General features: G+C 44.4%; 1 protein-coding gene across 3 annotated transcripts in view; it reads left to right on the top strand.

The window, feature by feature from the left end:
* Window positions 1-3,926: 3,926 nt before the first annotated feature.
* Window positions 3,927-13,433, top strand: part of FUT9 (fucosyltransferase 9) — a 335,910-nt gene continuing 326,403 nt past the window's right edge. For all 3 annotated transcript variants that reach the window (XM_077487226.1, XM_077487227.1, XM_077487225.1), the window contains exon 1: window positions 3,927-4,337. The gene's annotated coding sequence lies outside the window, so the exon portion shown is untranslated. The remainder of the gene's footprint in view (window positions 4,338-13,433) is intronic.

The raw sequence follows: 13,433 nt of genomic DNA, 5'->3' as shown, positions 1-13,433 counted from the left end.
GACAAAATGGACCCATTCAACAATGCCAACTTTATGGGGCTATTCCTCGAGCTCTACATGGAGATGCCCTGCCTGTGGCAGTTCCACAACAAGTTTTATAATGACAGATCAAAGAGGAACGCAGCACTGGAGAAACTGCTTGCTTTGGTGCAGATCAGGGTCCCCACGGCAGACATGACATATCTGAATCGCAAAATTGTGGCCATGAAGCTTACATATTTCAGGGAGAGAAAGAAGCACCTGGAGTCCTTGAGATCAGGAGATCCAGATGCTGTTTACTACCCCAGGATGGTGCACTTTGACAGGCTGCATTTTCTGGTAGACCAGGGGGTACCCAGGCCACCACTCAGGCCACCACTCTCCAGGCTTCCTCCAAGGCATCCTTCAGCCCCAGCTGAGGCTTCTGATGTCCAACCTGGGCCTTCCAGGCAGCACCATGTGGTGGGGCCCAGCTTGAGACAGATATTGCATTGTTGAACATATTTCTTGTGTTACATTTAATGATGATAACTAGATGTCCTTTTTGATCAGTAAGTTGAGATTTCTCCAAGTGGTTTACATCTCAATAGACAGTAGTGACCAAAAATGATTGGGACTGGAAAGAAAAATGCTGGTGTCAGAATGATAGTCTGTTCTATTTGGTAACATTCAATTAGCAAAAGCCAGGAGCACAAAATGTTGTGATTGATGATCAAAAAACTAAAACTATGTCCCCTTTTCATACACAGGGAGACCTCAGTCGGGGGGGAGGCTGTGGCAAGTGGCAGCCAGGAGGTCCACCAACGCCCTCCTTCTCCTGCCCCAGCTACAGGAGCCCAACCACAGCCTGGAAGGATGCCTGGTGGGAAGTCACAAAGGAAGACGAGAGAGTGATGGCCTGGGTTGAGTCTGGTGTGCCAGAAGATGCAGCCTCTTCAAGATCACCATCCTGGGGACAGAAATGACATCTGAATTTCCTGCTCTCTAGGACTTCAGGAGCAGACTTCTCTCCCTGAGATATCTACTCCTCAGGCCACCAATTTTTTTATATCTCATTTAGTCATGTCTGTCCTGGGGGCCAAAGGCTGCACCAAAGTTAAGAAGTTTCTCCAGTGCTGCGTTCCTAGTTTTATTTTCGAGCAAACAAAATAAATTTTATTTTTGTTTGATGAAATACTTGTGTAATGTGTTTTCCTTCAAAAAGTAGAGTTTATTTGTGAGCAGGCAGGTACATTTCCAAAATACAAAGTGAACTAAAGAACAAGGGGTACCAACACTAAACAACCTCCTGTAGATTAAAAAAGAAAAAGAAAATATAAAAAATACAATAATGTTGTTGTAAGTTTACACACAAAAAAATAAAAAATAAAATAAGGAGAAATGAGCAAAGTGTCTTTATAGGAGATTTTTAAGGAACCCCCCCCCCCCCCAAAAAAAACATCCAAAAAATAAAAAAACAAATCAAACATTGTGTAGATGTGACCAAACTAAAATTGTATTGCTGAAATGGTTAAAAAAGAGTAATGCGTTCGGGAGAAGTGTGTGTGACTATGAGCATCAAAAGAAGTTGGTTCTTGCAGCATTGTTAAAGATCAAGAGAATGCGCTTGATGAATGATTTTTGAACATTGCAGCGTGACGAATGTGCTATATCGCTTACGAGCAGTAGTTTTATCTGAACGAGCACTTCCGTGTCGGAATTTGAATGTGAGCATGCGTGGCACTTGGTCCGATCAAAATGCTCTACATATGATCGGAGTATGTCGGACGGAATCAGTCCGATGCATACCACACACAGTCGGATTATCTGACGTCACAGTCCGATAAGACGCATTCCGACAGATTCTCCGACCGTGTGTACGCGGCATAAGACCGCAGGAGTGTGAACCCAGGCTGAGAGGAATTCTCTTCAGCTTGATGAACCAGCTGAAATTCGCTTTATGACTGGCCCTGTTGGCCTCCTCCTAATTGGCATGGTTTGATTGAGAAGTCAAAGGAGCTGGGTGCAAAAATTGCCAGCTGAACAGCTGCATCCAATCAGACGCAGGTGCTGTTGGCAACTGTCACATACAGTAGTCTAGAACAGTGATGGCGAACCTTGGCACCCCAGATGTTTTGGAACTACATTTCCCATGATGCTCATGCACTCTGCAGTGTAGGTGAGCATAATGGGAAATGTAGTTCCAAAATATCTGGGGTGCCAAGGTTCACCATCACTGGTCTAGAAGGAGGATTTGTCTATCCGCACTGTATAGTGTGCAAGGAGGATTTTGTTCCAGAAAAAAAAATCTATCAGTGTGTGTCTAGCTGTAGGACAATTGCTCAAAGGTTTCCTAAATTGTATTGCTGTTTATGTGTAATTGCTGGGGAGATCTACCTCTCTCTATTTGTCCCGCTAACCATTGTCATTGAGGCAACAACTGTAACATTTTGGATTTTCCATCACTTTCTGTCTCAGCTGGACAAACAGGGTGGATCTCCCCTGCCAGGACACCTAGACAGCAATTAACCACTTCTCGACCAACCGCTGCAGTTATACTGCAGCAAGTTGGCTCCCCTGTGCGAGCCGTCGTAGCTATACATTGGCTTGCGGGGTCGGGATAGCAAGCGATGCACAGCAGGGGTGCTGATGCTCGTGGCCGACGGTCGCCATCACCGCCGACCACGAGCAATTGTGACCAGGAGACATAGAACAGGGACGAGTGTGTGTAAACACTTCCCTGTTCTGTTCTGACAGGAGTGACAGATTGCGTGTTCCTATTCCGATCCGTCAATTCCTCTAGTCAGTCCCCTCCCCCTTCAGTTAGAATCACCTCCCAGGGAACACAGTTACCCCCTTGATCGCCCCTAGTGTTAACCCCTTCACTGCCAGTGACATTTTTTATAGCACTGATAGCTACTATAGCACATAGCAATTTTATAGCACTGATCGCTGTATTCATGCCAATGGTCCCAAAATGTGTCAAAGTTGTCCAATGTGTCCGCCATAATGTCACAGTCATGATAAAAATTGCAGGTCACCGCCATTACTAGTAGAAAAAATATATAATAATAAAAATTGCAATAAATCTATCCCCTATTTTGTAGATGCTATACCTTTTGCACAAACCATTCAAATACGCTTATTGCGTTTTTGTTTTTTTACCAAAAAATATATTGAAGAATACATATCGGCCTAAACTGAGGAAATTTTTTTTTTACATTTTTGGGGGATATTTATTATAGCAAAAAGTAAACAATAATGCGTTTTTTGTTTCAAAATTGTTAGTCTTTTTTGGTTTATAGCGCAAAAAATAAAAACTGCAGAGGCAATCAAATACCACCAAAAAAAAGCTCTGTTTGTGGGGAAAAAAACCTGTAAAATGCCGACCCACTGTGCCGCAACCTTGGCGTTTCAGAGGGTGTTTGTCAGTCGCTGAGGAGGCGAAATGCCACCTCTTCACTGCCTGTTTTAACCCATAAAATGCTGACCCGCTGTGCCGCAACCTTGGGGTTTTACATGGTTTACGTTGCCTTCTTGCCAGCTGTTTTAACCCTCAAAATGCCAGCCCACTGTGCTGCACTGTGCATTTACTTGACTAAGTAGCGCCTGCTGAATGTGACACACTGTTTATTTTTGCAATGTATCAAAGCATCATGGTTGCACAGCCCTGAGTGGCTACATTTCTGTGTTTATGTGTGTTGGGGGGGTAAAATTGTGTTTTAAATGCTTGCTTTTACTACTGCCTGCATGAACTTGGCTGGACAAGAGTGTGGTCAGTCGGTGTCTGGATAGTATATGTATTACAGGGGTGCGAGATATATATATATATAGTGGTGTCCATGTAGTGGCAGTGTATCATGTGGAGGGTCTCCAGGGATGCCGGTCACATGACTCCTCTACCTGTACACTACACACACACACACACACACACACACACACACACACTCACCACACACGGCTCTCCTCCTCACAGCACATATACCAGCCATGTCTACACAACAACCCGGGAACCTGCCAGCACCGCTACTAGTATTCCCCTTCTAATTGCTCCATATTCCGAGCCAGCTGCCCCCTTCTACAACGTGCCATGGCACACGAGGGGGAGGGCTGGACCAATCATCACCGAGCCCCCCAGGTGCGTCCGTCCCCCCAGCCATCAGATAGAGGGGGAGATGCGCGTGCACGGTGTCAGTGCGCGCCCCCCGCGCCTCTCATCCCTCCTCCAGGTCCCGTGTTCTCTCCCCGTACTCCGGGCTGCAGCCTGCCGATGCTGAATAGGGGAGAGATGGAGGCAGCGCCGAGCACTGGGAGCTCCGAGCCCCGCTCCGCCGAGCCGTACATGTAGGAAGGGCAGTCCTCAGAGCCCTTCACCCGGGGTAAGTCATGGGGGCCACCCCCTCAATGTCATCCATTCCATCCATCCCTGACTGCAATCATCAGCCATCCTCTACATCCCAACAATGAATGGAGGATGGAGCTCTCCTCCGACACATTCCCTCATCCGAGGATGTCTACTACCCGTCATTACTACAGATACGGACCACTTACCTGTCTACTACCCAACCACTACAGATATGGACCACTTACCTGTCTACTACCCAACCACTACAGATATGGACCACTTACCTGTCTACTACCCAACCACTACAGATATGGACCACTTACCTGTCTACTACCCAACCACTACAGATATGGACCACTTACCTGTCTACTACCCAACCACTACAGATATGGACCACTTACCTGTCTACTACCCATCATAACTACAAATATGGACCACTTACCTGTCTACTACCCAACCACTACAGATATGGACCACTTACCTGTCTACTACCCATCATAACTACAAATATGGACCACTTACCTGTCTACTACCCAACCACTACAGATATGGACCACTTACCTGTCTACTACCCATCATAACTACAAATATGGACCACTTACCTGTCTACTACCCAACCACTACAGATATGGACCACTTACCTGTCTACTACCCATCATTACTACAGATATGGACCACTTACCTGTCTACTACCCAACAACTACAGATATGGACCACTTACCTGTCTACTACCCATTATTACTACAGATATGGACCACTTACCTGTCTACTACCAATCATTACTACAGATATGGACCACTTACCTGTCTACTACCCATCATTACTACAGATGTGGACCACTTACCTGTCTACTACCCATTATTACAACAGATATGGACCACTTACCTGTCTACAACCCATCATCACTACAAATATGGCCCACTTACCTGTCTACTACCCATCATTACTACAGCTATGAACCACTTACCTGTCTAATACCCAACCACTACAGATATGGCCCACTTACCTGTCTACTACTCATCATTACTACAGCTATGGACCACTTACCTGTCTACTACCCATCATCAATACAAATATGGACCACTAACCTGTCTACTACCCATTATCACTTCAGCTATGGCCCACTTACCTGTCTACTAACCATCATCAATACAAATATGGACCACTAACCTGTCTACTACCCATTATCACTTCAGCTATGGCCCACTTACCTGTCTACTAACCATCATTACTACAGTTATGGACCACTTACCTGACTACTACCCAACCACTACAGATATGGACCACTTACCTGTCTACTACCTGTCATTACTACAGATATGGACCACTTACATGTCTACTACTCATCATCACTACAGATATAGACCACTTACCTGTCTACTAACCATCATCAATACAAATATGGACCACTTACCTATCCACTACCCAACGACTACAGACATGAACCACTTTCCTGTCTACTACCCTTCATCACTACAAATATGGACCCCTTACCAGTCTATTACCTAACCACTACAGATATGGACCACTCGCCTGTCTACTAGCCATCATCACTACAAATTTGGACCAATTACCTGCCTACTACCCATCATTACTATAGATGTGGACCACTTACCTGTCTACTACCCATCATCACTACAGATATGGACCAATTACCTGTCTACTACCCAACCACTACAGATATGAACCACTTACCTGTCTACTACCCATCATCACTACAAATATGGACCACTTACCTGTCTGCTACCCATCATTACTACAGCTATGGACCACTTACCTGTCTACTACCCAACCACTACAGATTTGGACCACTTATCTGTCTACTACCCATCATCACTACAGATATGGACCACTTACTTGTCTACTACCCAACCACTACAGATATGGACCACTTACCTGTCTACTACCCATCATCACTGCAGATAAGGACCACTTACCTGTCTACTACACCACACCACCTGACACTGACCACTTACCTGTCTACTACCCATCATCACCGCGGACATGGACCACTCACCCTTCTTCTACACCACACCACCTGACACTGACCACTTACCTGTCTGCCTGCTACCCATCTATCTACCCATCTATCTATCTATCTATCTATCTATCTATCTATCTATCTATCTATCTATCTATCTAATCTATTCTTCCAGTATCTATGTATTTATCTTACACAATATAGTAGTACAAAGTATTTATCGATCTATTCTTTATCTTAGGCTGACCATACATTATACAATTTCCTTATTCAATTTCCTTAAGATTTACCTTCAACTATGTAGTATAAGGGCCTGCATGATTGCATACAAATTGAAAGTGTTTAGGTTTGACCTCATATTATATAGTTTTGGTAAATCTAAAGGAATGTTGTACAAGAAAATTGTATCATGTATGGCCAGCCTTAATTTCATCCTTTCTTTCAAATCTGTCTATCTATCTGTCTGTCTATCTATCTACAGCCTGAGATGAAGACAGACACAGTTTTTGTTCTATCCAGCTGAATTCAAAAACAGAATCAGTGAGTTGGAAAAAGGCTCACCCCCTTGTGTCAGTACTTTGTTGAACCCCCATTTGCTTTAATGACAGCCTTTAGTCTGTTGGGATATGTCTGTACTATCTTTGCACATCTGGATTTTGTAATATTTGCCCACTCTTCTTTGCAGAACTGCTCATGTTCAGTTAAATTTGGTGACCATTTGTGGACTGCATCAAGTCATTCCACAGATTTTCAATGGGGTTTAAGGCCTCATTCCCATGAGGCGGATTTGCTTGCACGGAGTCCGCCTCTTTCCACCAGCTCACTGGAGTTCTCTCCATTGATCTCCACTGACCCGCCAGATGACAGGTCCCTCTCTGCTCACTGAGCGTGGAGGGGCTTGTCGAGCGCCGCTGGTTTCTATGAAGAGATCGGATGAAAACGGACAGCATGTCCGTTTTCATCCAATCTCACCCGATCCAGCGATGGATCCAGACGTAGAGCCATCCGTCTGCTTTTGGCGGATCGGACCGGGTCAGATGTTAGCGGACATGTCACCACTGACATCTGTCGCTCCATAAACCAGCATGGAGCACCCGTTCGGGTCCACCATCAAAGCTGACAGGTGGACCTGAACGGTCCGACAGTGTGAAAGGGGCCTTAGTCTGGGCTCTGACTAAGCCATACAAGGACACAGTGACTGAACTATAGGGGTCGCTGCAGTTGCACTTGCAACTGGGCCCTGTCGTTCTCCTGCTGTGGGAGGGCCCCAAGACCCAGCATCTCCCCGTGCACCACTGGCTGTCCATTTAGCATGCATGGGGGGAGGTGGGTGGTGGCGATTGGCAGCTCTATGGTGCCCACGAGCCATGGGATCTCTCTGGGGCTTTTCTCTCTCCGAATGTATACAGTGGAGAAGGGAGGGGCCTCTGACCCAGGCATGTATCGGCTTCACTCTTCAGTGAGTCGCTCTGCTTCTACACTCTTGATGATACATGACTGGGTCAGAGGCCCCTCTCCAGTGCATGCAGTCGGAGAGAGAACTGCAAGCCCAAGGGAGATCCTGCCGCCCGTGGACACCATATAGCTGCAGATCTCCGCCTCCCATGTGGAGGTAGGGTACAGAGATGTGCTGGGTGTCCAAGGTGCACAGCTGAGACCAGACAGGTACAGGGAAACCTCTGGAAGGGGGTGAGGGGTGACCCTGATGTAAGGTGGGGCCCTTTGGTGACCCTGATGTAAGGGGGGCCCTTTGGTGACCCTGATGTAAGGGGGGCCCTTTGGGGACCCTGATGCATGGAAGGGGCTCTCTGGGGACCCTGAAGTAAGGGGGGCCCTCTGGGGATCCTGAAGTGAGGGGGGCCCTCTGGGGACCCTGAAGTGAGGGGGGCCCTCTGGGGACCCTGATGTAAGGGGGGGCTTTTTTTGGGACCCTGATGTAAGGAAGGGGCTCTTTAAGAACACTGATGTAAGGAGGGGCTCTCTGGGGACCCTGATGTAAGTGGAGGCTCTCTGGGGACCCTTATGTAAGGAGGGCCTCTTTGGGGACCCTGATGTAAGGAAGGGGCTCTCCAGGGACTCTGATGTAAGGAAAGTGCTCTCTAGGGACCCGGATGTAAGGGGGAGCACTCTGGGGAACCTGGATGTAAGGGGGAGCACTCTGGGGACCCTGATGTAAGGAGGGGTTCTCCGTGGACCCAATGTATGGGGGGGGGCTCTCTGGAGAAGCTTATGAAAGGGGGGGGACTCTGGGGATCCCAATGTAAGTAGGGAGGCTCTCTGAGGGTCCTGATGTTAGTGGAGGCTCTCTGGGGACCCTGATGTAAGGGGGAGCTCTCTGGGAACCCTGATGTAAGGAGGGGCTCTTTGGGGACCCTGATGTAAGAGGGGGGGCTCTTTGGGGACCCTGATGTAAGAGGGGGGCTCTCTGGGGACCCTGATGTAAGGAAAGGGCTCTCTGGGGACCTGAATGTAAGGGGGAGCGCTCTGGGAACCCTGATGTAAGAAGGGGTTCTCTGAGGACCCTTATGTACAGGGGGAGGGGCTCTCTGGGGACCCTGATGAAAGGAGGGGTCTCTCTTGGGATCCTAATGTAAGTAGGGAGGCTCTCTGAGGGTCCTGAAGTTAGAGGAGGCTCTCCGGGGACCCTGATGTAAGGGGGAGCTCTCTGGGGACCCTGATGTAATGAGGTGCTCTCTGAGGACCCTGATGTAAGGCGGGACTCTCTGGGGATCCTATTGTAAGTAGGAAGCCTCTCTGAGGATCCTGATGTTAGGGGAGGCTCTCTGGGGACCCTGATGTAAGGGGGGATCCGCACTATATATACACACACATGTATATTATATACATGTGTATCCCCACCCAAGCATATGACTTTCTATACTTCACTGCTATGGGCTCTAGCCTGAGATCTTTTATAGACCTAGCAATGCCCCTGGTGGTGGCCCCTCATGGTTTTTTGCACCGGGGCCTTGAAGAATCTAGTTACGCCTCTAATTGTGCTTTGGGTCATTGTCATGTTGGAAAGTAAACCTTCTTCCCATTGACAACTTTCTGTCCGAGGGGCAACAGAATTTCCTCAAGAATTTAATGGTATTTTGCTCCATCCATTTTTCCTTCTATCCTGACAAGTGCTCCAGTCCCTGCTGCATATAAACACACTTATAATAGGATATTACAACCTCCATGCTTTACTGTAGCAATGGTGTTAGTTGGATGGTGAGCTATATTGGTTTTCCACCAGAGTTATCTTTTGGTTTTGAGGCCAAATAATACAATTTTAGTCTCATCTTACCATGACACCTTTTTCCATGTGGCCTCAAAATCTTCAAGGTGCGTTTAAGGTGGTCAGATGAGACAAAAAAATTGGAATTATTCGGCCTCAACACCAAACGATATGTCTGGCAGAAATCCAATGCATTTCACCATCCAAATAAAACCAATTCTACAGTAAGACGCCTTTCACACTGAGATGCTCAAAAACTGGCCATAAAACGTTGGGCGTTTTTGTGGTGCTTTTGCGGCACTTTAGTGTCGTTTTTGCGGCATTAGTAGTGCACTTTTTTTTAAGGTCACGTGACAACATGACCTTAAAATAAAAGAATAAAGAAAAATACATTTTGGGATGCTTTTTAAACTCTTTCGAATAGATTGCCATTCATTTAGATGGACAGCAGCGTTTTGAGGTGCTTTTTAAAGTGCTCCAAACATGCCCCAAAGATGCTGTTTGCAGGACTTTTTGCACCACCTTGACAGTGCACTGCCCCAGTGTGAAAGCATCCATTGAAATGAATGGGAAGCAAAAACACCTGAAAAGGGGTCTAAAGCATGGAGGTGGTAATATCCTGTTAAGGGGGTGTTTCTCTGCAGCAGGAACTGGAGCACTAGTCAGGATAGAAGGAAACATGGATGGGGCAAAATACCAACCCAGTAATTCTGTGTTTTGTTTTTTTATGACATGTTTGTTTCACATGGATGTTATAAATTTCACTAGTAAATATACAGCTGGCTAAAACAAAAACCGTGTCTGTCTTCATTTAAGGCTGCATAGCAACAAAATGTAATTATTTTAAGGGGGGGTGATTATTTTCTATACTATCTTTCTATCTACCTGTCCAACTTTCTTCCTTTCTTTTAAATCAATCTACCTGTCCAACTCTCTCTTTCTCTCTTTCTTTCTTTTTCTTTCTTTCTAATCAATCTGCCTGTCCAACTTTCTTTCTTTCTTTCTTTCTTTCTATTCCTCTTTCTTCCTCTTTTTCTTTCTCTTTCTTTTTCTTTTCTCTCCCTTCCTTCCGTCCTCCCCTCTACTTCCTTCTTTGTCATCTATTTACTATTTATCATTTCTATTATTTATTATTCATTTTGATTGTTTGTCATTATTTTTAAGTTGATGCACTTTGATTAACACGTGTCATGTAATTTACAAAATCCATCACAGGTGGGTTCATTTAGTAATAGTGTGGTCTAAGGCCTCTTTCATATGGACTCTCCATAGACCTTTATGGAGCGACGGATGTCAGCGGTGACATGTCCGCTGACATCCGACCCGCTCTGATCCGAAAAGTGTGATGGAGGAAAACCCTATTTTTTCCATCTGTCTGCGGATCGGATGAAAACGGACTCTACATTCCGTCTTCATCCGATCCCCATAGAGGAGAGCGGTGCTCTGACAGATTGGTCCCTGCACAGTGTGCAGAGACGGACCTGTCTTCTTTCTTTCTTTCTTTCTTTCTTTCTTTCTTTCTTTCTTTCTTTCTTTCTTTCTTTCTTTCTTTCCCATATATCATGTAATTTACAAAATCCATCACAGGCAGGTTCAATAATACAGTGTGTATTTTAATGTCCAGATTTGGTAATTGTGTGGTGTATAGTATTTGTGTTTGTAACACAAGAAATCCAGGAGCATGGTTCTGTAGCACACTTTTTTGTTTGTTTTTGTTTTTTGCGGTTACTTTTCAATCCTTTGTATATGATTTGCTTGCAGATAGTATCAATTCTCCTATTTCTCATTGGGTGTTATACATAACTTTGGATATCTAAGTTTGATTTTACATTTTTTGGCTGATTTGACATCATGACAAGAAGGGAGATCTATTTAATAAATGTGAATATGACCTTTGCTGGAAATGGGATAATTCAATTGAGAGCTCTGACTTTCCTCTAATCAGCACAAACTTGGAATGTGTAATCATGGTACTCACTTGTATATAAATCAGAAAGCTTACAGCATCACTTGGAGTGTGGGCACACTGAATTTTTGAGGGCCTGTAAAGTATACAATAATGGAAAATATTATATACAGTAATACCTTGGATTGAGAGCATAATTTGCTCTGGAAACATGCTTGTAATCCAAAGCACTTGTATATAAAAGCAAATTTCCCCATAAGAAATAATGGAAACTCAGATGATTTGTTCCACAACCATTTATTCATAAGTCCTTTCGTTTATAGTCCATATAAAAAGATTATAGCGATGTGATGTAAAAATTCTCCACAAGGGGATTAGAAGCAAAATCCAGCAGGAGCTACAGAGTATAAAAGAGAAAAGAGCCACCTCTAAGTGTAGCAATATGGTTACATTTAATGAAGGTACAACATTTAGCAACTCACATGGTTGATGAATAAAAGAGGCACATCTAAGTATGCAGGCATTCGGGGAAAAGCTGTCCACATAGATGGTCCTCCTCACCGCCGTCTCTCACCGCTGTCAGTCTGCAATCATGACCAGGAAGACTACCCCGCAGTAGAGAAATTTGGAAACGAGGCTTGAATCGCTTGTGGAGCACAGAGTGGAAGCGATGATGGTGGTGTGGAGAATGGTCTATGTGCACAACTTTACTCCGGGCGCCTACATACTTAGATCTGCCTGTTTTAATCATCAACCATTTGACTTGCTGAATGTTGTACCTTCATCAAATGTAAGCATATTGGTACACTTCTTCTCTTTTATACTCAGTTGTGACATGACACTACTTGATACACAAGCGATGTCTTGATATACAAGTCAGAATTTATTTAAAAAAATTGCAAAACACTCTCAAACCAAGGTTTTACTGTACTGTATTAGAAAAAAAGACTAAGTTATGTTTTGTGGGCTTCAGTAAAACTTGCAACATCCCATGGCGAATATCCATATGTATGTGACGTGAACAGTGAGTGCAGACAAATCGTTCAACAAGCACTGTTAGATCTCACAGCTATGTATGTATATTAGATCTGAAAAGTTATTATAAATGTCCTTGTAGTATTCCACGTTTGTTGGACTAAGCTGATGTAGAACACAGCTGCATACTATGCAGCTCGAGCTGCAGAATAAGATAGGGAATATATTACTGTCACTTTGCAGCCCTAGCACATTTTTATCTTTTCTTTGCAGCCAAGAGATGTTGGACCTTCCTTAAATGAGTCCTTTGTTTGGTTGTGTTTGCTGTCATTGTTATTGTCCCCTTTGGTACTGATTGCTACTACATATGAATTGATCATTTTCTTCTAGTCTTAGAACAGTCTTCCTGAGCCCTGCTTCATTTTACTATGTCATACAGCAATGCATGATCGTACTGCAGCATTTGTAATATTACAGTTTGTGCTGTTTACAGGCTTTCTTTGGGATATCATATATTCAATAAGATTTTATTTTTTTAGGTGAAAAACTAAAATTGTAATTGATTACCTCATTGGTATACAAGTGTAGTAAACTAGTCTTGCAAAAAAGGATTGTAGCATGATTAAAATGCTTTTGTGTAATCTTGTGACACATTCAATTTGTAAGGAGCAGAAATGTTCAGCGTAACCATGAGCAGCACCATGCTTCCAAGGGATCCCTCTGCCCAGTAATTTAAACATTGTCTAATCAAATAGGGCCTCCCTGTTTTACTGAAAGATGATGTTTATGCTAAAGCTGAACTAACCCCATCGATTTCCCAATACAGTTACAAGCAGATCTTCCTTCACTGCACCTGAGCACCACAAACCAAAAACACTATTTAAATAGTTTTTAATATTCAAAGCACCCCCCCCCCCTCCCCCTTCCGCCAATCTATCCATGTCTCTATGCTTTATTTTGATGAAAAATCACTTTGTAAAACAACCCCCTAGAAATTCTGACCTTAGCCATCTTGAGTAAGTGCAGATGATTTATGTAGCATTTA

The sequence above is a fragment of the Lithobates pipiens genome, unplaced genomic scaffold (assembly GCF_037356315.1).
Source record: "Lithobates pipiens isolate NorthernLeopardFrog02 unplaced genomic scaffold, aLitPip1_a1.2 Scaffold_18, whole genome shotgun sequence".
NCBI lineage: Eukaryota > Metazoa > Chordata > Amphibia > Anura > Ranidae > Lithobates > Lithobates pipiens.
This window is presented reverse-complemented; position numbering and strand designations above follow the sequence as displayed.